General features: G+C 37.1%; 1 protein-coding gene across 19 annotated transcripts in view; it reads left to right on the top strand.

Moving 5' to 3' along the window:
* FRS2 (fibroblast growth factor receptor substrate 2) overlaps nt 1-24,541 on the top strand; it is a 112,380-nt gene that overhangs the window by 69,323 nt on the left and 18,516 nt on the right. For 12 of the 19 annotated variants that reach the window (XR_008960822.1, XR_006409742.3, XR_006409740.3 and 9 more), the window contains one exon: nt 16,091-16,191. The exons of 3 other annotated variants lie outside the window; for them this stretch is intronic. The gene's annotated coding sequence lies outside the window, so the exon portion shown is untranslated. Of the gene's footprint in view, nt 1-3,818; nt 3,915-6,636; nt 6,865-13,429; nt 16,192-24,541 lie in introns of all 19 variants that reach the window. 4 more of the 19 variants (XM_048217783.2, XM_057316556.1, XM_044384615.3 and 1 more) reach the window with 3 other exon arrangements.

Here is a 24,541-nt window from a genome sequence, read left to right as displayed (position 1 = left end):
AAATATCAAATAAGTAGACCAAAGATACTAGTATTGCCATTGCATATGGTAGGTAATTCAGGTGTTATTCAAAGAAAATTCTAATTTATTAGGCATCTTTTAAGGTTAACAATTACAAGAGCTTAGGAAAAGGTTTAGGATCAACACAGTTCCCTGGTGGTCTAGTGGCTAGGAAAAGGTTTAGGATCAGAAATCCAACGTAAATAGTAGTCTCAATCCTAGAAGTCTATTCACCTTCACCTAGGTCTATGCCAAGACTATAGAACTTCAAGGAGTGACCTGACATAGCTTGGTGGAAATAAAACAGCTTGGGCAATGATTTCGAGGCAGCTGAGTTGCCCAGTTAGACTCTTCAGGTATCACACAGTCTTTGAATGAGAAGGAGGACATCTGGTGGCACCTGAGTCTTGTGAGTATACTTGCTCACTCTGATAGCGCCAGGATAACGTTGCTTCTGAGAGAAGTTTTGTGGCACCATATGCTAAGTTTTAAAGCATTTTTCATGAAATAACCGTCAGGGTTCAGACCAACCTAAGTAATTTTGAGCTCTATTTTAAAACGTAATCTTAATAAAAAACTGTTAAGTAACATGCCAATTAGTAAGAATGTACGATTATTTGGTTGTAGTTTTATTGATATGTTTTTATATTGAAGAAATTCAGGGGCAGAATGTGTCAGTAATTACGTTGTAATTGTGAAACATTATCCAGTGCCTTTTATTCATTCAGCTGAAACTTACTGAGCATTTAGTATGTGTCTGGCACTGTGTGGCCACTGGGGATATAGCAGTGAAGGAAACAAAGTCTTTGCCCTCCTATGAAGTTTACATTTTGTGGTGTCTATGGAGGAGAGAAACAGGGAATCCAAAAATAAGTAAGTATGTAGCATGCTAGTTGGTAATAAGTCATTTGAGAATAACATAGCAGTGTAAGGAAAAAAAAAAAGGAAGAAAGGAGGTACCATTGTGGCACAGGGGTTTACCTATTTCATGTAAGGTGCTCAGATAAGTCCTCTCATAAATTGATCTGTGAGTAAAGACCTGAAGTAAGTGAAGGAGCAAGGGTATCTGGAGGAAGACGGTTTCGACAGGACAACAGTTGCAAAGGCCTTGAGGTAGGAGCACGCTTAGTGTCTTCGAAACAGCCCGGAAGCCGGTGTGGCTGGAACAGATGCGGAAGGGGAGAGTTAGTACGCGAGATCAGTAGTGGAGCCAGAAGGGCAGGAAACAATACTAAAATATTTGGGATCTTGTAGGCCAGGCCATTAAAAGTTCTTTAATTTTTTTACTTTTAGGGGAATAGAAGGAGACATGCAAGGTTTTGTCTGGAAAAGTTGTGAACAACTTTGAAATGGGTAAAAAATGATAAGCAGGTTTTTATCTTGCTCATCTATTGGGTTTATCTGTCTCTGATTTTCTTTGAGTTACTTTCTAATTCTGTAATTTGTAGAAGACCGTTAAAAACGTACACAGTTCACATTCATAGTGCAAATGAATTGTGTCCAGCGGAATACAATTGATTATTGCCCTCAGAATTTTGGATCTATTTGTAAATTCACGCCAGAATTCCCAATTTTTTTTTGTGTGTGTGTGGTTCTTGGAGTTTTTCTTTGAACCAGTTGTAACATTTTAATGACTCCCTTATTAATTAATGACTTCAATAATATCTTGGACATATTTATTTTACTTTGTGTATGAGTCATGTCTTTTTACCATTAGAAAAAAATCAGTGACACTTTTTGATAGAATTAATCTGGTTGCTCTGTTGAGGAAAGGAGCAGCCCAAGAGCAAAGGCAGAGATTAATTAGAAGTCTATTGCAAAAATTCAGACATGATGGTAACTTGAACCAGAGAATTAGTGGTAGGAATGGTAAACAGTGGTTGACATTGGGATATATTTTGAAGATAGATCTGAAAGGATTAATAGATTGGAAAGTGAGAGTGAGGGGTCAAGGATGACTACGAGATTTGAGGGTATTAATCATAATAAAATTTAGTGAAGTTAAAGAGATTTTTTCCCCTAAAAATTGGTAAAAAATCCTTTTCCCTTTTAATTATTTTTAGGTTGGCAATTTTTATTTTCTATTCTTAGGTATTTTGTTGGTTTGAGTAAGAAATGTAAAAGCTGGTGACCATAGGCTCTTTTCTCCAGGGGTTAGAGGGCAATATATAATTACTATATTGAAAACATCAGTAGCAACTTGTATCAGTCAGCGTTCTGGCAGGAAACAGGACACTGACAAGTATAATAGAAAATAATTCAATGATGGGATTATTTGCAAAGTGTAGGCAGGTTAAAGGAAACCAGCACGTAATGATGACCAAGCTAGTTAGCAATAGCAGGAAGCTGTTACCACTTCTAGATCTGAAAGGGACAGGGGACCAAATGATTACCTGAACCAGCAGTAGTCATACTTACGGAGGTTGGGGGGGGGGGGTGGTTCCTGATAGGAGCCATCAAAAAAGCTTTAGTGGGGAATGGAGCCACAGCCAACCTGGTCTGGCGGCATTCCGTGCAGGTCAGGCTTCTAGGGAACAGAACAGAGTGAGTGGCTCTGGAGGGTCAAATGGAAAATAGCCAGAATTGCAAATAACTTCTAAACTCTGCCATAAAAACAAGTAAGCAAACAAACAAACTTATGTGCCTGCACTTTAAAAAGACGAAAAGAAAGAATTACTTTTTTAGTAGTAGAAGTTATAAAAACTCAGTTGGGTAGGTTTTAATGACATTAAACGAAACAGGATTATTACAGCTAAAAATCAACCATAAAATTTGGTTGACAGTTAAAAGTTTTGTTTTAATTTTATCTTTTGAAATAATCTCCCCACTCAGCATGGGGCTTGAACTCACAAACTCAAGGTCAAGAGTCATATGCTCCACCCACTGAGACAGCCAGGTGTGCCCCAGAAGTTTTTTTTTCTTTTTTAATTGAGGTAAAATTGATACAGAATGTATTAGTTTCAGGTATTCAACATAATATCACATTTGTATACACCACAGAGTTATCACATGAGTCTGGTTTCCATCTGTCACCATGTTATTGTAGTGTATCATATTGATTGATTTGCATATTTTAACCATCTTTGCATTCTTGGCGTAAATCCTACTTGATCATGATGCGTGATCCTTTTAATGTATTGTTGAATTAGGTTTGCTAATATTTGTTGAGGATTTTTGCATCTATGTTCATTACGGATATTGGCCTGTAACTTCCTTTTTTGGTGGTGTTTTTGGTTTTAGTACATCATAATGCTGGCCTTGTAAATGAGTTTGGAAGCATTCCCTCCTCTTCAGCTTTTTGGAAGAGTTTGGAAGTGATACGTATTAATATCTTTGAATGTTTGGTAGAATTTACCAGTGAAGTCTGGTCCTGTACTTTTGTTTGTTGGGAGGTTTTCCGTTACTAATTCAATCTTCTTACTAGTAATTGGTCTATTCAGATTTTTTAATTTCTTTTTGATTTAGTCTTGGAAGTTGTGTTTCTAAAAATTATCCATTTCTTCTTTGTCCAATTTTTGGATTGTAATTGTTCATAGTAGTCTCTTATGAGCCTTTGTATTTCTGTGGCATCAGTTCTATCTTCTCTTTCAATTCTGATTTGATTTGGGCCTTTCTCTTGGTGAGTCTAGGTAAAGGTTTGTTTATATTTTCATAGAACTAGCTCTTAGTTTCATTGATCTTTTCTATTGTTTTTTTTTAGTCTCACTTATTTCCAATCTGATCTTTATTATTTCCTTCCTTCTGTTAACTTTGAGCTTTGTTCTTTTTTTCCTAGTTCCTTTAAGTATAACAGATTGATATTTCTCTTGTTTCTTGAGGTGGGCCTGGATCGTTGTGAACTTTCTTCTTAGAACTGCTTTTGCTGCATTTCATAGATTTTGGATGTTTGAATTTCCATTTTCATTTGTCTCAAGGTATTTTTTAAATTTTCTCGTTGATATCTTTATTGACCCTTGGTTGTTCAATAGCATGTTGTTTAATTGTCACACATTTGTGATTTTTCCAATTTTCTTCTTAACTGATTTCTGGTTTCATACCGTTATGGTTGAAAAAGATGTTTATTATTTCAGTCCTCTTAAATTTTTAAACAATGTTTTATTATTTGAGAGAGAAAGAGAGAGAGCGTGTACAAGCTGGGGGGAGGGGCAGAGTGAGAGGGGGAGGCAGACTCCCTGCTGAGCAGGGAGCCAGGACCCTGAGATCATGACCTGAGTGAAGGCAGACACTTTAACCCACTGAGGACCCAGGCTCCCCTCAGTCCTCTTAAATTTGTTAAGATTTGTTTTGTGGCCCAAGATATGATTTATCCTGGAGAATGTTCCCTGTGTACTTGAGAAGAATGTGTATTCTGCTGCTTTTGGGTAGAATGTTCTGTATGTTTCTATTAAGTACATCTGTGTCATTAAATAAATGTTTCATTTAAATAAATGTTTCCTTTATTTTCTCTCTGGATGATCTATCTATTGATACAAGTGGGATATTAGAATCCCCTGCTATTATTGTATTGCCATCAATTTCTGTCTTTAGGCCTGTTAATATTTTCTCTCTATATTTAGGTGTTCCTATGCTGGTGCATAAATATTTACAAGTGTTATATTCTCTTGTTGGATTGTTGGACTCTCTTTATTATTATGTAATACCCTTGTCTTTTATTACACTTTTTGTTTCAAGGCCTATTTTGTCTGATAGGAGTATGACTACACCAGCCTTCTTTCCATTTCCGTGTGCACGGAATGTCTTTTTCCATCCCTTCACTTTCAGTCTGTGTGTGTCTTTAGATCTGAAGTGAGTCTCTTGTAGGCAAAGTATAGATGAGTCTTTAAAAAAAATCCATTCAGCCATTCTTTGTTTTATGATGAGAGAATTTAGTTTACTTACATTTATTATTTTATTTTATTTTTTTGTTACTTTAGTCACCATATAGTACATCATTAGTTTTTGATGTCGTGTTCAATGATTCATTATTTGCATATAACACCCACTGCTCATTACAACACGTGCCCTCCTCAATAACCATCACCGGGGCACCCCATCCCCCTCCCCCTGCCCCGAAACCCCAGATTGTTTCCCGGAATCCATAGTTTACTTACATTTAAAATAATTATTGGTAGATATGTATCTATTGCCATTTTATTAATTGTTTTCTGGCTGTTTTTTAGTTCTTCTCTCATCCTTCTGTCTCTTGCTTTCTTCCCTTGTGTTTTGATGCCTTTCTTTAGTGTTGTGTTTAGATTTTTTTTTTCATTATCTTTTGTGGCTGTATTATAATTTTTGCTTTGTAGTTATCATGTGGTTCATACAGAATAGCCTATATATTTAACAGTCTATTTTAAGCTGAGAGCAATCTTAAATTTGAATGCATTCTAAAAACTCTGTAGACTTTTGCTTCTCCCTTACCACATTTTATGTTTTTGACATCATATTTTACATCTTTTTATTTTGTGTATCCCTTAACAAATTATCATAGTTATAATTAATTTTACTACTTTTGTCTTCTAACCTTCATTCTAGCTTGTAAGTGATTAGTCTACCAACTTTACTATATTTTCACCTTTACCAGTGAGATTTTTATTTTGTGTTTTCTTATTGTTATCCTTTTCTTATTCTTTTTAGCTTAAATAAGTCCCATTAACATTCTTGTAAGGTTGGTTTAGCTTTTGCCTGTCTGGAAAACTTGTTATCTCTCCTTCAATTCTGAATGATAACCTTGCTGGGTAGAATATTCTTTGTTGGAACTTTTTTCCTTTCAGCGCTTTGAATATATCATGCCACTTTCTTCTGGCCTGTAGAGTTTTTGCTGAAAATTCAATCTTATGAGGGTTCCCCTTGTAGGTAACAAGTTGTTTTTCTCTTGCTGCTTTTAAGATTCTTTATCTTTAACTTTTGACATTTTAATTATAATGTGTCTTGGTGTGGATCCCTATGGGTTCATCTTATTTGGAACTCTCTGTGCCTCCTTCTCCAGGCTAGGGAGGCTTTCAGCCATTATTTCTTCAAATAAGTTTTCTGCCCCTTTCTCTTTTTCTCTTCTCCTTCTCAGACCTTTATAATATGAATGTTGGTTTGCTTGATTTTTTCTTATTGGTCTCATAAGCTATCCTCACTTTTGATTGATTGATTGATTGCTGCTCTGTTTGGGTAAGTTCCACTACTCTGTCTTCCAGGTTACTGATCCTTTCTTCTACTTCATCTAGTCTGCTGTTGAACCCTTCTAGTGTGTTTTTCAATTCAGTATATTCTCGTGACTTCTGCATGGTACTTTCTTATATTTCTATCTCTTTGTTGAAGTTCTCACTGTGTTCATTCATTCTTCTCCTGCTTGGCGAGCTTCTTTATGACCACTGCTTTGAACTCCTTATCAGGTAAACTGTCTTACTTATCTCTGTTTCATTAAGGTCTTTCCTGGGGTTTTATCTTGTTCTTTCATTTGGAACATATTCCTCCGTTTCCTCATTTTGCTTGTCTTTCTGTATTTGTTTCTGTGTAGTAGGTAAATCACCTATCTCTCCCAGTCTTGAAGGAGTGGCCCTGTGTAGATGATGAACCTAGATGAACCTATTGTTCAGCCTTACTCTAGCTCTTGGTAGTTTCTCAAACCTTTGTGATTGTCTCAGTAGCCTGATTTACTCTCAACAGGTCCCAGTTGATGAGGATGTGCCAAGACCTGCCAGTGTTCCAGAGGGAGTGATCTCAATCAGTACCTGGTTTCAGGCCAGTTGGAAGCCAGATCCTCAGGCTTTAAAAGTGTGCAAATAAATACAGTACTGAGGGACTGTAGTCATAAACCCTGCTGACTTCCAGACCAGCAGATCTGGAGATGTCCCCTGGGCCACAGTTGCAAAAATCAGGGCTTCAGAGAAGTCTGTAAGTTCATTTCTGGGAAGTAACAGTGATCTGTGGTGCAGCCCAGGTGGTGGCTCCCTGCTTACATTCCCTGAGAGCTCCTTTATAACCTCTAAGTGTGTGGCAGACCTGAAGCCTGTACCTCCTGGTACTGAGGGTATGTTTATGTTTGCTGTTTGTTCAGTGCCTTGGGTGTAATAACCTTCCTAGAACTGTCTTTCTTATTTTTATAGTCCTGTGGAGCCCAGAAATGCAAGCCCCTTTGGCTACCAGGGCCAGGTGGTCAAGGGGCATCCCCTGTGTGGACTGTGCTCACCCATGGGCTTTATGAGACTAGCATGCTAGAGAGTGCCAAGGGTAGAACAAGCCTGCAATCTTCATGAGGCAAGGAAAGAACTTTGGGGGTGGGGCATGCCCGTGGCTTTGGCAAGGCTGTGTCTGCATGTGCCTGCCTGCAATGGTAAGGTAGAGGGAGGGTACAAAAATGGCACTTGCTTGTACCTCTCTCCCCAAAGAAACTCCCAACTGGTTCTTGCTCCTCTAGCAGATACTTTAAGATTAGTAAATAAATCTCCTTCACATATATTTCGCTTACCTCTCAAACTGCTGCTTTTGCACTGGATCCAGGGATAATTGAGTCCACACACAAGCCCCTCAAAAGGAGTATCTCAGATCCCCACCGCTCCCCACGTCCCCTGGACATAAACCCTGTTGGTTTCCAGAGCCAGATGTTTTTGGGGACTTGTCTCTCCAGTGTAGGTCCCCAGGGTTGGAGCGCCTGAAGTGGGGCACAGATTTTCACTCCTTGGGGAAAGGCTCCGGACTGTGAGATTACTTCTTGTGGGTGGTTGTGGCGGGGGGGGTGAGGAGGTAGGATAGTTGGTGAGACTGTGTCTCTGCCTCACTTACCTAACTTGATATGGTCCTTCTATCACTTTTGGAGGGAGCTGTTCAGATGGTTAGTTTTCAGTTCTTTTTTAGTGGGAATTTTTTCATATGTAGCTGTAGATTTGGTATGTCCATGGGAGGAAGTTCAGGCTCTTCCTGTGCCACCATCTTGGATGACTTTCTACAAGTTTTTATATCACATTAAATGTTTTACTTTGGACTTACAAGGTTAAAAATGCCTTTCTTGGGGTGCCTGTGTAGCTCAGTCGATTAAGCATCTGACTCGATTTCAGCTTAGGTCATGATCTCTGGGTGGTGAGATTGAGCCCCATGTCAGGCTCTGCACGCAGCAGGGAGTCTGCTTGAGATTCTGTCTCTCCCTCTTCCTCTATCCCTCCTTCCTGCTTACATGCACACACATGCTCTCTCTAAATTAAATAAATCTTTAAAAAAATGCTTTTCTCTCTTTTATGTGTTTTACGTAGAATTCATTGAAAATGATTTTTAAAACTTCGTAGAACCATTACTTTCTATTTCTAAATATTTAAGAGCCTTTTTGTTGTATCTTTCCCTTTGTCCTTTTATTTTTTTATTTTTTATTTTTTTTAAAGATTTTATTTATTCATTTGACACAGAGAGAGAGACAGCCAGCTAGAGAGGGAACACAAGCAGGGGGAGTGGGAGAGGAGGAAGCAGGCTCCCAGAGAGCAGGGAGCCTAATGCGGGGCTTGATCCCAGGGCGCTGGGATCATGACCTGAGGCAAAGGCAGACGCTTAACAACTGAGCCACCCAGGTGCCCCTCCCTTTGTCCTTTTAATGCAGGTGTTTCAGATTTTGTTTAGTCCTTGAAAATTCCTTCATTTGAAGAAAAGAGCAAAGTCATCTCATCAACTTCTTGACCGGTAGTGGAATCTACTGAACATTGCTAGTGACTGGGAACTCATTTCTTTCTAGAAGATGAAGTCTGTTTTATTCTCACAGACTTCTGTGTTTTGGTTTAATTTCTGTTTTAGGAGCAAGTGAAGTCTGTTATTCCATGAAGCAGAAAGAAATTTGATGAAAACTGACTGTTTCTTCTGCTCTGCTTTTCCTTACTGCTAAATATTACTTTCTTCAAACTTCCCGTGGTTTCTGCAGTCTTACCAATGAGACACTGTTTCTTATCCCATCTCACATTGAATCATTCTGTTCCGTAGGCTTTTGTGATAGCACCATCTTTGAGATTTTCTTTTGGGTCCTTGGACAGTGCCTGTCCAGTCTCTTTTCTGGACTTCCCTTCCTCTGCAGTTCCCTTAAATATTAGTGTTTCTGAGTTTCTGTAGGCCTTACTTTTCTTCTCACTGGGCGGTCTCATCTTGTCCCAAGCCTTGCATCCGTAAGTTGACAACCTAGATTTATATCTCCAACTCAGATCTTTTTCCCACCTCCATACCTGTATTTCTGTTTGCCTGTTGCCTATTCCCACTTGGATATCTCACAGGCATCACAATGTGTTTAAAACTCTTCTAAACCTTGTGTCCTTCTGTGTTCCCCAGCCCAGCTCAATGAATATTCATTCCTGGAGCCTTGCTTTTCTTCCCAGTTTAATCAATCATTATTGATTCGAACTTTTATATTTTGCTCTAATCCATCTTTCTCCATTTTCATTGTTCACTACCCTAATTCAGACCCTTCCCCCAGTTGTTACTACTGCAACAGCCTCCAAACCTGTAACAACCATATGAGGTAGGGAGTGGTGGTGTTTTTAACTTACCTGTGAGCAAACGTAGATTCAGAGAGGTTAAATAAGAATTCAGATTTCTGTTGCCCTAAAGCCCATTATATTTTCATTCTGTCATGCTGCCTTGCTGGCATTAATACTGCCTTCTGCTGGGGGGACTTAGGATGCTAAAAATAAAGCCTTTTATTTTAGATTCTGATGTGGTGTATTAAAATATATTAAGACAGCAGAGCTGTTGTAAGCCATTTATCAATTATATGAGAAAGAAAATCTTGCCCTAGCTGCATTCTGCCTCATATTTAGCAGGGTTCATAGTTTCAGAGCATTCACATTTGCGGTTCGCATGTAGAAAATTTTTTTTTTTTTTTTAAAGATTTTATTTATTTATTCGACAGAGAGAGAGACAGCCAGCGAGAGAGGGAACACAAGCAGGGGAAGTGGGAGAGGAAGAAGCAGGCTCATAGCGGAGGAGCCTGATGTGGGGCTCGATCCCATAACGCCGGGATCACACTCTGAGCCGAAGGCAGACGCTCAACCGCTGTGCCACCCAGGCGCCCCTGCATGTAGAAAATTTTTAAGGCTTTGACAAGAATGTTACATGTACCTAATTATATGAGACTAATATTCTTTGTGGCTAACTGTTGAATTAATTAAGTTCACAGATTTCTAAAAAAAAAAAGAGTTAAAGTGATAGCTTTTCAGCCATTACTGGTGAAAAAATATTGGGAGAATGAGACAGAGTAAAACATCTTAGAAATTCTCACTGTTTTCTGTAGACATTTGTTTTCTCTACATTTGCCTTTAAAAAAGAAAAATATTCTCACCATTGCTTTAAAATTATATTTTATCATAAGTTGTGCTCAAAGGGAATATCCCCAGTGATCTTAGCTGTACTTTTGAAGATAGCTCTTCAGAATTATCTTGATCTTGGATGATTGGTATCCTAGTTTAAGATCCAGGTAAAACTGAAGGAAAACAAACCCTGAAACCTTTAGGGAAAGAGTGAATATTGTCTTTGTTAAAGTGGTAGACAGGAAAACTAAAAATTCTAAATTTGGCTTTTAGTAAAATTTTGATTAATTTTTTCACTTCATTTCCCCATATGAATGAAGAAAATAGTTCCCAGCAGTCTGCACTGAAAGATTGTTCTCTAGACAAATATTTATCAAGACTCAGAAGAACACTGGGTTTTGGACACTCTGAAATCCTGTCACTTGATTGTAACTATCTTTTAACATCTGGGAAGGAGCAAAGAAAAGATTTGTAACAAACATCCCTTAGTGTCATTTGTAATGAGTTGATAGTTTTCATTGTATCTTATACTTCATTGATTCTAAGAGACTTTTTCCGATTTTATTAATAGAAATTTAGGTGTATCTTAACAATCAGTGGCATGTCATAGTTCAGTGGGCAACGTTTTTTTCTTAGTGGTGTGTAAAACATCAGCCTTAAACTCAATTGTGCCTTAGCTTTGATGAAAAACAGTGTGTATCTCCATTGATATTCAAAATAATAACAACAGTAATACATTGTTCTTGTGTCCTCCATACCTGAGGATCTTTTTTGGTCGCTTCTATTTTCTCAAACGTAACTATGACAGGAAGTAAGCAAAAAATGCTTCTAATGCTTAAAAGTGCTGTAATAAAACTCATGAAATAAATACCATGCATTTTAACATTAAATATTCCTTTGTCTCTGAGTACAGGGCCATATTTTGCACCCATTCTTAATAGGCTTAGTTATCTGATTATAGAGTCCACAAGGATTCAAGAGTAAAAAAAAAAAGCACATACATGTTTAAGTGAGAGTTCTAGGGCCTGCTGTACTATCAACTGAGAATGAGGGTGACCATATACAAAGAATTAAAAAACTTTTTAAAACAACACAGAACCCGGCACTGACCACATAACACTTGCTAGTGTTAAGTAGGGACAGACAGCCTGATACACGTAAATCAGCCTGATTATAGCTTGGAAGAAACTCTGTCAAAACGCAGTCTGTTTGGTCCCACTGGCACTTCCTCTAAGGGACAAAATATTTTATTTTTTCACTTTTGAGCGGGAAACATTTGTTATTGATTACGTTTCCCCTCCTATTGCTTAATGGAGTTCTAGAACATATTTTGCCCTGAAGGTATCAGAATAATAACTTTTGTGATAACTTTCAGACATCTGAAATAGGATTTGATTGTATAATCCCAGTGGTCTCTAGATCCTCATCATTCTGCAGTGACATTTTTAGGCCTGAGGGCTAAAGGTTGGGCATAGGTTGTGGGAAGGTGCTAGAGAAGGAAAAAGTAGAGGAGAAATACCTAAAGAGCACACCATGGTACTGAAGAATGTTTCTAGAAGCTCTCAGTGGGCAGTTGTGCACCAGATGTCCAACTGCATTGTCAGTATTTATTTTTTAAAGATTTTATTTGTCTAATCTCTGCACCCAGTGTGGGGCTGGAACTCACAACCCTGAGATCAGGAGTCAGATAGCTCCACCAATGGAGCCAGCCAGGCATCTCCAACTGCATTATTTTTGTTTGAAACAAACCCAAGCTATATATCTCCACAAATTCTTAGTATTACGGGAGCCTTTCAGGACATTCCCCTAAGACATGTGAATTCTGAGCATAACTTTGCTGGCTGTGAGCACCTTTAGCCTCAGAGTGGATGTTAAGTTCTGTGTATTGGCAGGTTTCCAGCGTTTACTAATTAGGTTATGCCTACTTAAATACTCCTGGCAATTTCCCTTGGCCACTGCATTCTTCACCCTCTGCCCTAACCTGTTTTGTATGCAGTCTGCCTTTGGGCTCTGCTTAGACATTTATAGCTTTTCTTTCAAAAGAAGTTTTTAATAAAGTATTGATTTGTATATTTAATAATTTATTGTTGATTATAAAAGCAATTCACTATAGAAAATATAAAGAGAAAAATTTGCTTTTCATCCTACCACCAGTGAACAAAAGTTAATATTTTAGTGTGTTTTAGTCTAGTCTTTTTTTTCTGGATTTATGTGTTGTGTGTAGAGGTGGGAGAGAGAAAAATAAGTGTGAATGTTATTTTTTAAAATGAGAAGCCTCTTGTATTTGCTACTGGGCACAAAGAGTAATTTTTAACATAACCTTTTTTTTTTTCCCCAGAACAATTTTAGAATCACAGAAAAGTTGGAAAGATAATACGGAAATTCTCATATGCCCTTTACCTGGCCTTCCCTAATGTTAATCTTATGTAACTATGGTACATACTTCAAAACTAAGAAATTAACACTGGCACAATGCTGTGAACTACAGACTTTATTTGAACTTCCCTAGTTTATCCACTGATGTCCTTTTTCTGTCCCAGAATCCCACCCAGGATACCATATTGCATTTTAAAAGAACAGTTTTGTTCTTTTTTCCCGCTTAACTTCAGACCATGAACATTTTTTTTTTGGTCATTAAGTGTTCTTTAAACAATACTTATTAATGGCCCCATGAGAGCTCATCAAATGGATAGATGTACTCTGATGTAAATATTTCTCGTTAACTTTGTGTGTTGGGTGGCATTTTGTGAGGTTGAGGAGTGTTAGAAAACACACACACACATCAATCATTTTCTTAGTGGTGTACTTGAATCAGGTAATTTGAATGCTAGATTATAACAGTGATTTATAATGCATTGCTCTAAAAGTAGAAAATAATCAAGATTATTTTCCTTAGAGAATATGTTTAAGAGCATTTTAGGTTGAGTTAATGCAGAAACAGATGAGCTGTTCATGAAGCAATTTGTTTTGAGGGTTATTTAGAGTTGCTTGGCGTTTGCCTAACCTTGCTTTAGGCAAATTGTGTGTGTACATTTTATATACACAAATCAGTATTTAGCCTTTTAATATGAGTCTGGTACTAGCATGATACCCACCTGTGTTTGAAAATACAGATTTATGGTATATTCTACCTATGCACTTAAGGATTCAGCTTTGACAATTACCACTTTTTTTTTTTTTTAAAGATATAATTAATTATTCGACAGAGAGAGACGGCCAGCGAGAGAGGGAACACAAGCAGGGGGAGTGGGAGAGGAAGAAGCAGGCTCATAGCGGAGGAGCCTGATGTGGGACTCGATCCCGTAATGCCGGGATCACGCCCTGAGCCGAAGGCAGACGATTAACCGCTGTGCCACCCAGGCGCCCCCTGACAATTACCACTTTATTTCCTTTTCTGATATCCTTCATTAATGTTTATTTAGTTCTAGGTTAAGCATGTAATAGAAAAAGCGAAGATATCTAGAGGTTTTCTTGCATGTCTTGTATTATTTTGTAGATGTTGACAGCTTGATTGATACTTAATAAGTTTCATCCTTGAACATGAAGTTTGAAGTTTAGAGTGGCTTGCATTTAATGTTTGCTGTTTTACAGAATTAAATCAGGTGCTTTTAAAGAACTATTTGGTGTACCCTACTAAGCAAAATACTGTTAAATTCATACTTAGGTTTTACCTCTTACTGTTGCTCTGTTTAGTAAAACCTTATAGGTTAAATATTATGCTAGAGTTCAGTCTGGACTAGTGGACTACTCTTCTATTAGGAGATTTATAAACTAGAGGTTTATTGTGAGGGTTAAGCCATCATTTGTTAATTTGATACGGTTCTATGAATTAATATATAGAAATAACTGAGTTGAAGAATATGAACATGGAATTCTGATATACAGTACTTTCAGAAAATTGAATGCACTATCTCTGTAAGATCAAATATATTCCAATTTTCAGAGCTAGTGATAAATATTTTCTGGAGAATGCCTATACTTTCTTACTGCTGTCTTACAATTATATGTCTTTCTGTGGTGCAGTCTGTGGATTTTTAGTGGAGAGAGCTGTGTGATCTGTTACATAGAACGTTCATCACTTTAATGTTACTGGAGGACGGTATTTGATTTCCTTGTGCATATTTTTATTCACAACATAAAGTACTATATTAAGAGTTTCTTCGAGAGTTCCCAAGGTTGATGATATTTTTTCCTATGATTGAAGGTGCTGGGATTGTTGCCATTGGTACTGATTACATTATCGAGTTAGCTAAGGCAGAGTGACTCATCTGCTGGGTTTGCACATCTGTAGTGTATTTTTATATCTTAGGTCAGAGATTATGGACACTCAGACTTAATTGTACAAATTTCATCACCAGTGTTTCTAGATATAAGTATATTCCAAGGTTATAGATGACTCCGGGATTGAATTATGACAAGTATAATTAAAGGCAAACTGGTGTGTTTTTTTGTTTTAAGATTTTATTTATTTATTTGAGAGAGACAGAGATAGCGACAGAGAGAGAGCATGAGCAGGGAGGAGAGGGAGAAGCAGGCTCCTTGCTGAGCAGGGAACCTGATGTGGGACTCGATCCCAGGACCCTGAGATCATAACCCAAGCTGAAGGCAGACACTTAACTGACTGAGCCACCCAGGCGCCCAAAGTGGTGTTTTATATCATCTTCCATTTTAATTTCTCTTGTTTTATTTTTATCAAGCAATTTTAGTACCATTTTCTGAGTATTTGCTAAGTGCACACATAAAATTATAGGTAGATAAATGGTAAAGATATAGCTATAGATTCTTTCATTTCATTCTTAAAAGTCAAAATGTATGATTGAAAATGACTTTTTCAAAATCAGTGTGAAATATGAGGTTAAAGTGGGTAACTCTTTTAGGTCTAGAAGGATTATCTGACTTTTAGGTCATCATCCTATAATGACACTCACTGTAGGCAGGTAAATGATGTTGGGAGAATGCTTATGTTCATAGGTGGATGCTGTGACTGGTAGGTTAGACTTTGGGCGTCATAGACAGTAAAACACCATTAATTGTATTCTTAGGAATTAGAAGTTCTCCTTGTTATGGACTCTAGATTTTCTGTTTCTATCGGACAGTATTTTGGTAAGACATTAGTGGTATCTTTATAAGTGAGAATGTGAACTATGAAAGTGCAAACTGCTTCATTTAATGGCACGAGCCTGTCTTCCTACCTGTCTCTTAATATTTTCCCATGCACACCCTACATTCCAGCCGTAAGGAATTATTTGCTGCGTCTGGAGCGAGCCATGTCCTTTTATGCTTCTGTGCTTTTGCCTGCATTCTTGATCTGGATTACCTGTGCCCTAGCAAACTCCCCTCAGTCTTTTAGGACTTGACTTAGAGGTTGCCATTCTCAGGAGGCCTTCTGTCACTTGTCTTTCCTTCTGCTGTGAGATGTTCTGATGGCACTGGTCTGTGGGCTTGTAACTCAATCTTGTTTTCATTTTCTTATCTGTCTCCCTCACTAAACAGTAAGTTCCTTGAAGTCAGAGAATATGTGTGTATCTTATTTCTAGCATTTAAGTCAGTGCCTAGCAAAGAGAATTATTGCTTGAATGCTTCAGTGTGAAGATGGAGAAATGAATGAACTCAATTTTTTATTCTTTTATTCTCTCCTTAATATTGATAACTGTTTACAAATTATTGTTACCTTACTAAGTAATTTTTTGCTAGCTTAAGTCAAACAACTATATCTGAAATAAGGAAATGTTACTTTGTTAATATTTTAGATTTATCCACAGGAAAATGAATTGATAACAGTTTAAATATACATAAGTATGCACTTAATTTTTCTTGATCATGCTGGTTTTACTTATCTCTTACAGAGAAAACAGAAATGAGAGGAATCTGGTTTAAATTGCAGTACCAGGAATTTAGATTAGACATAAAGAGTATCCAGAAAATAAAGTACCAGATATTGAAGTGTGTAAGTAATGTCATTGATTTTTTGAAGAGTCTAAAAAGGAGGGTGGTGTGGTTAAATGGTTATGAATTGCAAAGTGGTTCACCAACACAGTCCCTAGTAAAAGAAAAAACCTAAAGGAAGAACAATCTCCTTGTATAGACTTAGAAATATGCAGATACAACCATATTCATGAATAGATACTTAAAAAATGGTTGGGTACTGTTTTCATTTTGTGTGTTTGTGTGTACTTTGAATTGCAAAGTGGTTCACCAACACAGTCCCTAGTAAAAGAAAAAACCTAAAGGAAGAACAATCTCCTTGTATAGACTTAGAAATATGCAGATACAACCATATTCATGAATAGATACTTAAAAAATGGTTGGGTACTGTTTTCATTTTGTGTGTTTGTGTGTACTTCAGTTTTCAGCTAACAAGGAAACTATGTTGCAGGTGTCCCTACTTTTCACAGAATGGCTCTGGTTTTGGTGACTAGCAGAATATACTGAGAAATCTCTCCCCTTAGCTTGTTTTTTGTTAGTTTCTTAACTCTTCCTCAGAATAATATAAAGAATAAAAAATCCTTAGTTAAGTGTTAAGAATAAGCGGGAAACTCGTACATACCAATTACCAGTCAGACCATTGACATAAAGAACAAGGTTTTTGAATGTCATTCTCTTGATTGTTTTAATGTAATTAAATGTGGCAGTTAGCTATGCCCTAAACTGAGAGTTATATTGCTATGCTTCTAACTATAGATATTCTGTCCTGGCTGCATTTGAACAGAACTACTGTAGTATAAGCCAAATTCACCCCCAGTGCTACTGAACTGAAAGAGCAAATATACCTTCCTAAGCACCAAATTTATAATCACACTCATGAATAGAGTTCACTGTTCTCTTTGCTTGTCATTCTGCAAGAATCATATTGGAATAATTTAAGACAGCTTTACTAAATTTATTAATGTAACTCTTGTTATGAGGATAGTGCTTAAGTTTTAGGCTTCTGTGCTTATAGTGCAAAAGGCTCCTTTGTAATACAAGAGACAGGATTTTACCTGCAGTGGTGATATAATAATTCCTTGTCTTTTTAAACACCGTATATTTTTCTAAATGTTTTGATAGCTAGAATTTATTTGGTTTTCACAATAACTCTGTGAAATAGTTATCCTAATCTTATAAATGAGGAAATCTAGGCACAGAAAGGTTGACTGACTGCCATCTAAAACACTGTTTTAAAATAAATTACTTATTATTTCAGTGGCTAGCATTTACTAATTGCTTACTATATACTAGGGACTGGTTTAAGCTTTTTATACATATTGATTAATACGAACTTGGGCTTTGGAGTCAGATTTGGATTTAATTTGGCTCTTCCTCTTATCAGCTGTTGACCTTGGGAAAGCTACCTAACTTCTTCAAGCCTTGGTTTCCTCATCTGGAACACAGAAATAATGGTAGTACCTACCTCCCAGGGCGGTTGTCTAGATTGAGATAATCCAAATGCATTTATGTGTAGTGTACAGTGAAGGCTTTAAAATCAGTTTGCTATAGAAAATATTTAGTATAATTTTTAGCTTCTTGATTATTTTCCTGGTAAAATCATTGTATTCTTCTTGAGTATTGAGTCATAGTTGGTCTGATACACCAAAATGATATACAAAGTAACATCCATGTTACAACAAGATTATAGCTCCATATAGTGTCTGTAGCTACCTCTTTCCTTTCACGACCTCTAAATCACCTTTTGGTTCTAAGCCTTTTGCTGGTGGGAAGAAACCAAAGACAGTTAACAAGTCATGAATAGTCTTTTGTTTCATGGATAGCAGTCATGTTTCAGAGTCAAATGCAGGACACCTTTGGTCCATTGGGTTATATTCATTCCAGGAGTGCTGTTTTATATCAGTTATTTGGAACTCAGAATGTGTTTTTGTATAGGAAGTATCCTTTTGAATGAAGCCCATAAAGTCTTTTAATCCCTGATACAACGGACATGCTGAATATTTGCATTGAAAAACAATAAAAGCAAGTAAAAACTTCATAATACTTTGGCAGTGCTGATAATCAAGGAATTAAAATGACAAAACTGAATATATATTGATACTCAAAATGTATGGTAGAATAGGAAGCATCAGTAATCTTTCCCCACCTAAGCAACAATTGCACTGGCAGAATCTTACATAGCTGTTTTAGTGCTTCCAAGTTACTGAAGTTGTTGAAGACCTGCATGTGCCAGAAGGCTTGGTTATAAATTGCAATTAATTTCAGTCAGTTTTACCTCTTAGCACAGCTACCCATCTTTTCCTCCAGCCCTGCGCAGCTTACACACAGCTTGTGAAAGCCAGGATAGGCAAAAAAGATCCTCTTTTCCAAATGTCAGAGATTTGTGCTTTGGCACTGATTGTTGCTTCTGATCACAGAGGTACACACAAAGAAGCGGGCAACCAACCATTGTTGTTGCGCCTCCGCCATTGTTGCAAGCCCCTCCCCTCCAGTGAAGGTGACTTCTAGGATTTTAAAGGACTAGCACCTTCTTTTGCCCCATTCATTTTTCTTTTTTTCCCTTTTGGGAAACAGACATTACAGACTACAACATTCAAAAACAACTGCCTATACAGGGAAAATTTGAAGGTGACCACACTTGTCCAGAAAAAGGCCCAGAAAAGATCTGAAAAGACAAGAACTCGAGTTCAGATGTCAGGCTGACTGTTGGCACAGAGCCAGTGTACAACAATCAAAAAAATAAAAATAAAAACAATCACAAAAAACAGCAAAGGGGAAAAGGAAAAGGGGAGAATCCGATTTCCAGAATTACCATATTTTTTATTAAAATATCCAGTTTTCAACAATAAAGCCATAAGGCATACAAAGAAATAAGAAAGTATGGTCCATTTAAAGGAAAAAAAAATCAACAGAAATTGCCCCTGAAAAAGTTCTGATGATAGACATGTTACAGAAAGATGAAACAATGGTCTTAAAGATGCTCAGAGAATTAAAGGAAAATGTGGAAAACAGAAAAAATACCAATAAAGAGAAAACAAGAAGAAATCAAATAGAAATTGTGCAGCTGAAAAGTACAGTAACTAAAATGAAAAATTCAGTAGTTTCAAAGGCAGATGTGAGTAGGCAGAGCAAAAAGTCAGCAAATTTGAAAATGGAACAATGGAAATTATTAAGTTTGAGGAATGGAAGGAGAACAGATTGAAGAGAAATGAGCAGAGTCTGAGAGACCTGTGGGACATAGTCAAGTGGAGCGACGTACATATGGGAGTGCGAGAAGGAGATGAGAGAAAGGGGAGGAGAGAATATTTGAAGAAATAAGGGCTGAAAACTTCCCATATTTGATGAAAGACACGAATATAAACATTCAGGGAGCTCTTTGCACTCTAAATAAGATTAACTCAAAGAGACACAACCAAGATGCATTATAATTAAACTTCCTAAAGCCAAAGACAAGGAATCTTTTCTATTTAAGATTTTATTTATTTGAGAGAGAGAGATAGCGAGCGAGCACAAGTGGGGGAGAGCAGAGAGAGAGGGAGAAGCAGGCTCCCCGCTGAGCAGGGAGCCCCATGTGGGGCGCAATCCCAGGATCCTGAGATCATGACCCAAGCTGAAGGCAGATGCTTAACCAACTCAGCCACCCCGGCACACCCCAAAGGCAAGGAATCTTGAAAGCAGCAAGAGAGAAACAAATCATCACATACAAGGTATCGTCAATAAGATTATTAGCAAATTGCTCATTAGAAACTTTGGAGGCCAGGTGGCAGTAGGCTTATATATTCAAAGAGCTAAAAGAAAAAAACTGTCAACCAAGAATTCTGTATCTGGTAAAACTGTCCTTCAAAAGTGATGGGGAAATTAAGACATTCCCAGATAAACAAAAGCTGAGGAAGTTCATTACCACTAGACCTGCCCTGTAAGAAATATGCAAGGGAGTCCTGCAAGGTGAAACCAAAAAGGACACTAGACAGTAACTTGAAGCCATACGGAGAAATGAAGGTCTCACTAAAGATAAATAAAGGGGAGTTATAAAAGCTAGTACTGTTGTAAGAACGATTTGTAACTACACTTTTTGTTTTCTACATGATTAAGAAACTAATATGTTTTAAAGGGGGAAAAAGCTAGTATTGTAATTTTGGCTTGTAATTCTTTTGTTCTCTATATAAGAGACTAATACGGGGTGCCTGGGTGGCTCGGTCAGTTAAGTGTCTGCCTTCAGCTCAGGTCACGATCCCAGGGTCCTGGGATCGAGTCCCACATTGGGTTCCCTGCTCAGCTGGGAGTCTGCTTCTCCCTCTCCCTCTGGTCTCCCCGCCTTCTCTCTCTCTCCTCTCAAATAAATAAAATCTTAAAAAAAAAGAGAGAGACTAATACATTTAAAAGAATGATTAGTTTGTGTATTTGGGCACACAGTGTATAAAGATAGCTTTAGGACATCGGTAACTGAAAGGAGTGGGGATGGAGCTGTAAAGGAGCAGAGGTTTTGTATGTTATTGATGTTAAGCTGGGATAAATTCACGTTGGACCATTATAACATTAGGATGTGAAATCTAATCCCCATGGTAACCACAAAGAAAATAGCTATAGAATATACACACAAAAGAAAATTAGAAAGGAATTTAAACATTTCACTATAAAAAATCAGCTAAACACAATAGAAGACAGCAATATGGGAAATGAGAGACAAAAAAGCGTAAGACATGTAGTAAACAAATAGAAAATGACAGAAGTCCCTCCTTATCAGGTATTACTTTAGTTGTAAACGCATTAAGCTCTCCAGTCAGAAGACAGACTGGCAGAATGGATAAAAATACACGATCCAACTATATGCTCTCTACAAAGAGACTCACTTGAGATCCAAAGACAAATAGATTGAAAGTAAAAAGACGGAAGAATATATTACATGCAGATAGTAACCAATAGAGGGCAGGAGTGACTATACTAATATCAGATAAAATAGACTTTAAATTTAAAAAGGTTATAAGAGGGGTACCTGGGTGGCTCAGTTGGTTAAGTGTCTGCCTTTGGCTTAGGTCACAATCCCAGGGTCCTGGGATTGAGCCCCACAGTCGGGCTCCCTGCTCAGCAGGGAGCCTGCTTCTTCCTCTGCCTGCTGCTCCCCCTACATGTGCTCTCTCTCTCTCTATGTCAAATAATAAAATCTTTAAAAAATAATAAAAAGGTTATAAGAGACAAAGAACAATATTACATATCAATAAAATATTCAACAGAGCAAGAATGTATAACAGTTATAAACACTTATGTACCTAATGACAGACCATCAAAATATACAAAGTAAAAACTGACGAATTGAAGGCAGAAATAGTTTTACAATAGTAGTTGGAGACTTCAGCACCCTACTCACAATAATAGAATATAGGAAAGAAAATAGCATAACCAAGTAGAGCTAACAGACATACAAAACACTACCCAGGGGCGCCTGGGTGGCTCAGTCATTAAGCATCTGCCTTCGGCTCAGGGCGTGATCCCGGGGTCCTGGGATCGAGCCCCACGTCAGGCTCCTCCGCTGGGAGCCTGCTTCTTCCTCTCCCACTCCCCCTGCTTGTGTTCCCTCTCTCGCTGGCTGTCTCTGTCAAATAAATAAATAAATAAAATCTTTAAAACAAAACAAAACAAAACACTGTACCCAACAATAATAGCATCCACATTTTTCTCAAGTGCACATGGGCCATTTTCCAGGATAGATGATATGTTAGGCCAGAAAGTAAGTCTTAGATTTTATTTTAATTTTAATTTTTATTATTTTTTTATACATGAAACTAATATCATACAAAGTATCTTCTCTAACCACAGGAGATTAAGTTAGAAATCAATAACAGGGGCACCTGGGTGGCTCACTTGGTTAAGCATCTGCCTTCGGCTCAGGTCATGATCCTGGAGTCCTAGGATTGAGTCCCACATCGGGCTCTCTGCTCAGTGGGGAGTCTGCTTCCCCCTCTGACCCTCCCCTCTCTGGTGCTATCTCTCACTCTGTCTCTCAAATAAACCAATAAAATCTTTAAAAAAAAATCAATAACAGAAAGAAAACTTGAAAAAAACCACAAAATTCTGGAAATTAACACATTTTTAAACAACCAGTGGACAACACTAGGAAACTTAGATAATGATTAGAGATAAATGAAAATAAAACACAATATGCCAAAACTAATGGGACCCAGAGAAAGCAGTATTAAGGGGGAAATTTACAGCTGTAAATGCTTATTACTTTAAAAAATAAGAAAGACCTCAAATTAACAACCTGACTTTATAACTTAAGGAACTAGAAAAAGAAGAATAAACTAAAACCAAAACTAGCAGAAGGAAGGAAATAAAGTTTAGAGCAGAGATACATGATATAGAGAATAGAAATAAAAAAGTTGATTCTTTAAAAAGATCAACAAAGTTGGCAAATGTTTAGCTAGATAGACTATTTTTTAAAAGGAGGGAAGACTTGAATTACTAAAATAAGAAATGAAAGTGGGGACATCATTACAGATTCTACCAAATTATAAGAGAGTACTGTGCACAGTTGTATACTAACAAATTATATAACTTTGATAAATTGGACAAATTCCTAGAAATAAAACCTACCAAGACTGAATCACAAAAAAAAAAAAAAAAAAAAAAACCAAGAAAGGAAGAAAGAAGGAAAAAGAAAGAAAGAAAGAAAGAAAAATCTGAATAGACCTGTAACTAGTAAGGAGATTGAATCAGTAATCAAAAATATCCTGACTAGAAAAGGACTGATTTCACTGGTGAGTTCTACCAAATAGTTAAGGAATTAGTATCTGCTCTTTTCAAATTTTTCCAAAAATCTGAAGAAAAGGGAACACTCCTTAATTCATTCTATGAGGCCAGCATTACCCTGATGCCAAAGCCAGACAAAAACACTGTAAGAAAAGAAAACTACAGACCAATGTCCTCCCCCCCTTTTTAAAAGATTTTATTTTTAAGTAATCTCTATACCCAACGTTGGGCTCAGTCTTACAGCCCTGAGATCAAGAGCCGCATGCTCCACCAACTGAGCCAGCCAGATGCCCCCCAGTATCTCTTATGAACGTTGATGCAAACATCCTCAACAAAATATCAGCAAACCAAATTCAGCCACATATTTAAAAAATTATATACCATGACAAAGTAGGATTTATTCTTGGAATGCAAGGGTGGTACAACATAGAAAAATCAAGCAATGTAATGTACCACATTCATGAGATGAAGGAAAAAACCCCCACATGATCATCTCATTTAAAAGGTATTTGACAAAATTCAGTATTTTTTCATCGTAGAAACATTAAAAAACAAGGAATAGAAGGAAACTGCCTCAACGTAATAAAAGCCATCTATGAAAAACCTACAGTGATCAGACTCAGTAATGAAAGACTGAGGGGTTTTCCTCTAAGATTGGAACAAAGTGTGGATGCCTACATTCATTACTTTTATTCAACATAGTACTGGAAGTTCTAGCCAGAGTAGTTAGGCAAGAAAGAGGAATAGAAGGCATCCACATTGGAAAGAAAGAAGTAAAATTATCTGTTTGCAGATGATACGATCTTATATGTACTGAAAGATTCCACACACAAAGAATTTTTAGGACGAATAAACGAATTTGACAAAGTAGTAGGACACAAAGGCAAAAATTAGTTATGCTTCTCTACACTAACAATGAACAATCTGAAGGAAAATTACAAAGGCAGTTCCATTTACTAGAACAGTTCCATTAACAAGAATAAAATACTTAGGAATTAAGTTAACCAAGGGGATGAAAGACTTGTACAGTAAAATCTACAAAACATTGCTGAAAGAAATTAAAGAATACATAACTAAATACACCTCATGTTCACGAATTCGAAGATGTAATATTGTTAAAATGTCAGTGCTGTTCAAAGAGATCTGCAAATTCAATGCAACCCCTATCAAAATTCTAATGATTTTTTTCTCAAAAATAGAAAAAAACCCTTCCTAAAATTTGTGTGGAATCTCAAGAGACCCCAAATAGCCAAAGCATCTTTTGAAAAGGAATAGCAAAACTGGATGACTCACACTTCCAGATTTCAAAACTTACTACAGAGCTCCAGTAATCAAAACAATATGGTTTTTGGAATGAAACGGAATAGAATAGATAGAATGGAATAGAATAGAGAATCCAGAAACACACCCTCACATATTTGGTCAACTGAAGTTTGGCAAAAGTGCCAGTACCATTCAGTGGTGAAAGGACAATTTTTTCAACAAATGATTCTGGGGAAACTGGATATCCAGATGCAAAAGAATGAACTTGGACCCTCACCTAATACCACATACAAAAATTAACTCAAAATGGATCACAGACCTAAATATAATTCATAAAACAATACAGTTCTTAGAAGAAAACA

The sequence above is a fragment of the Ursus arctos genome, unplaced genomic scaffold, assembly GCF_023065955.2.
Source record: "Ursus arctos isolate Adak ecotype North America unplaced genomic scaffold, UrsArc2.0 scaffold_21, whole genome shotgun sequence".
NCBI lineage: Eukaryota > Metazoa > Chordata > Mammalia > Carnivora > Ursidae > Ursus > Ursus arctos.
The sequence above is the reverse complement of the archived record's forward strand: the minus strand, read 5'-3'. Positions and strand labels throughout refer to the sequence as shown.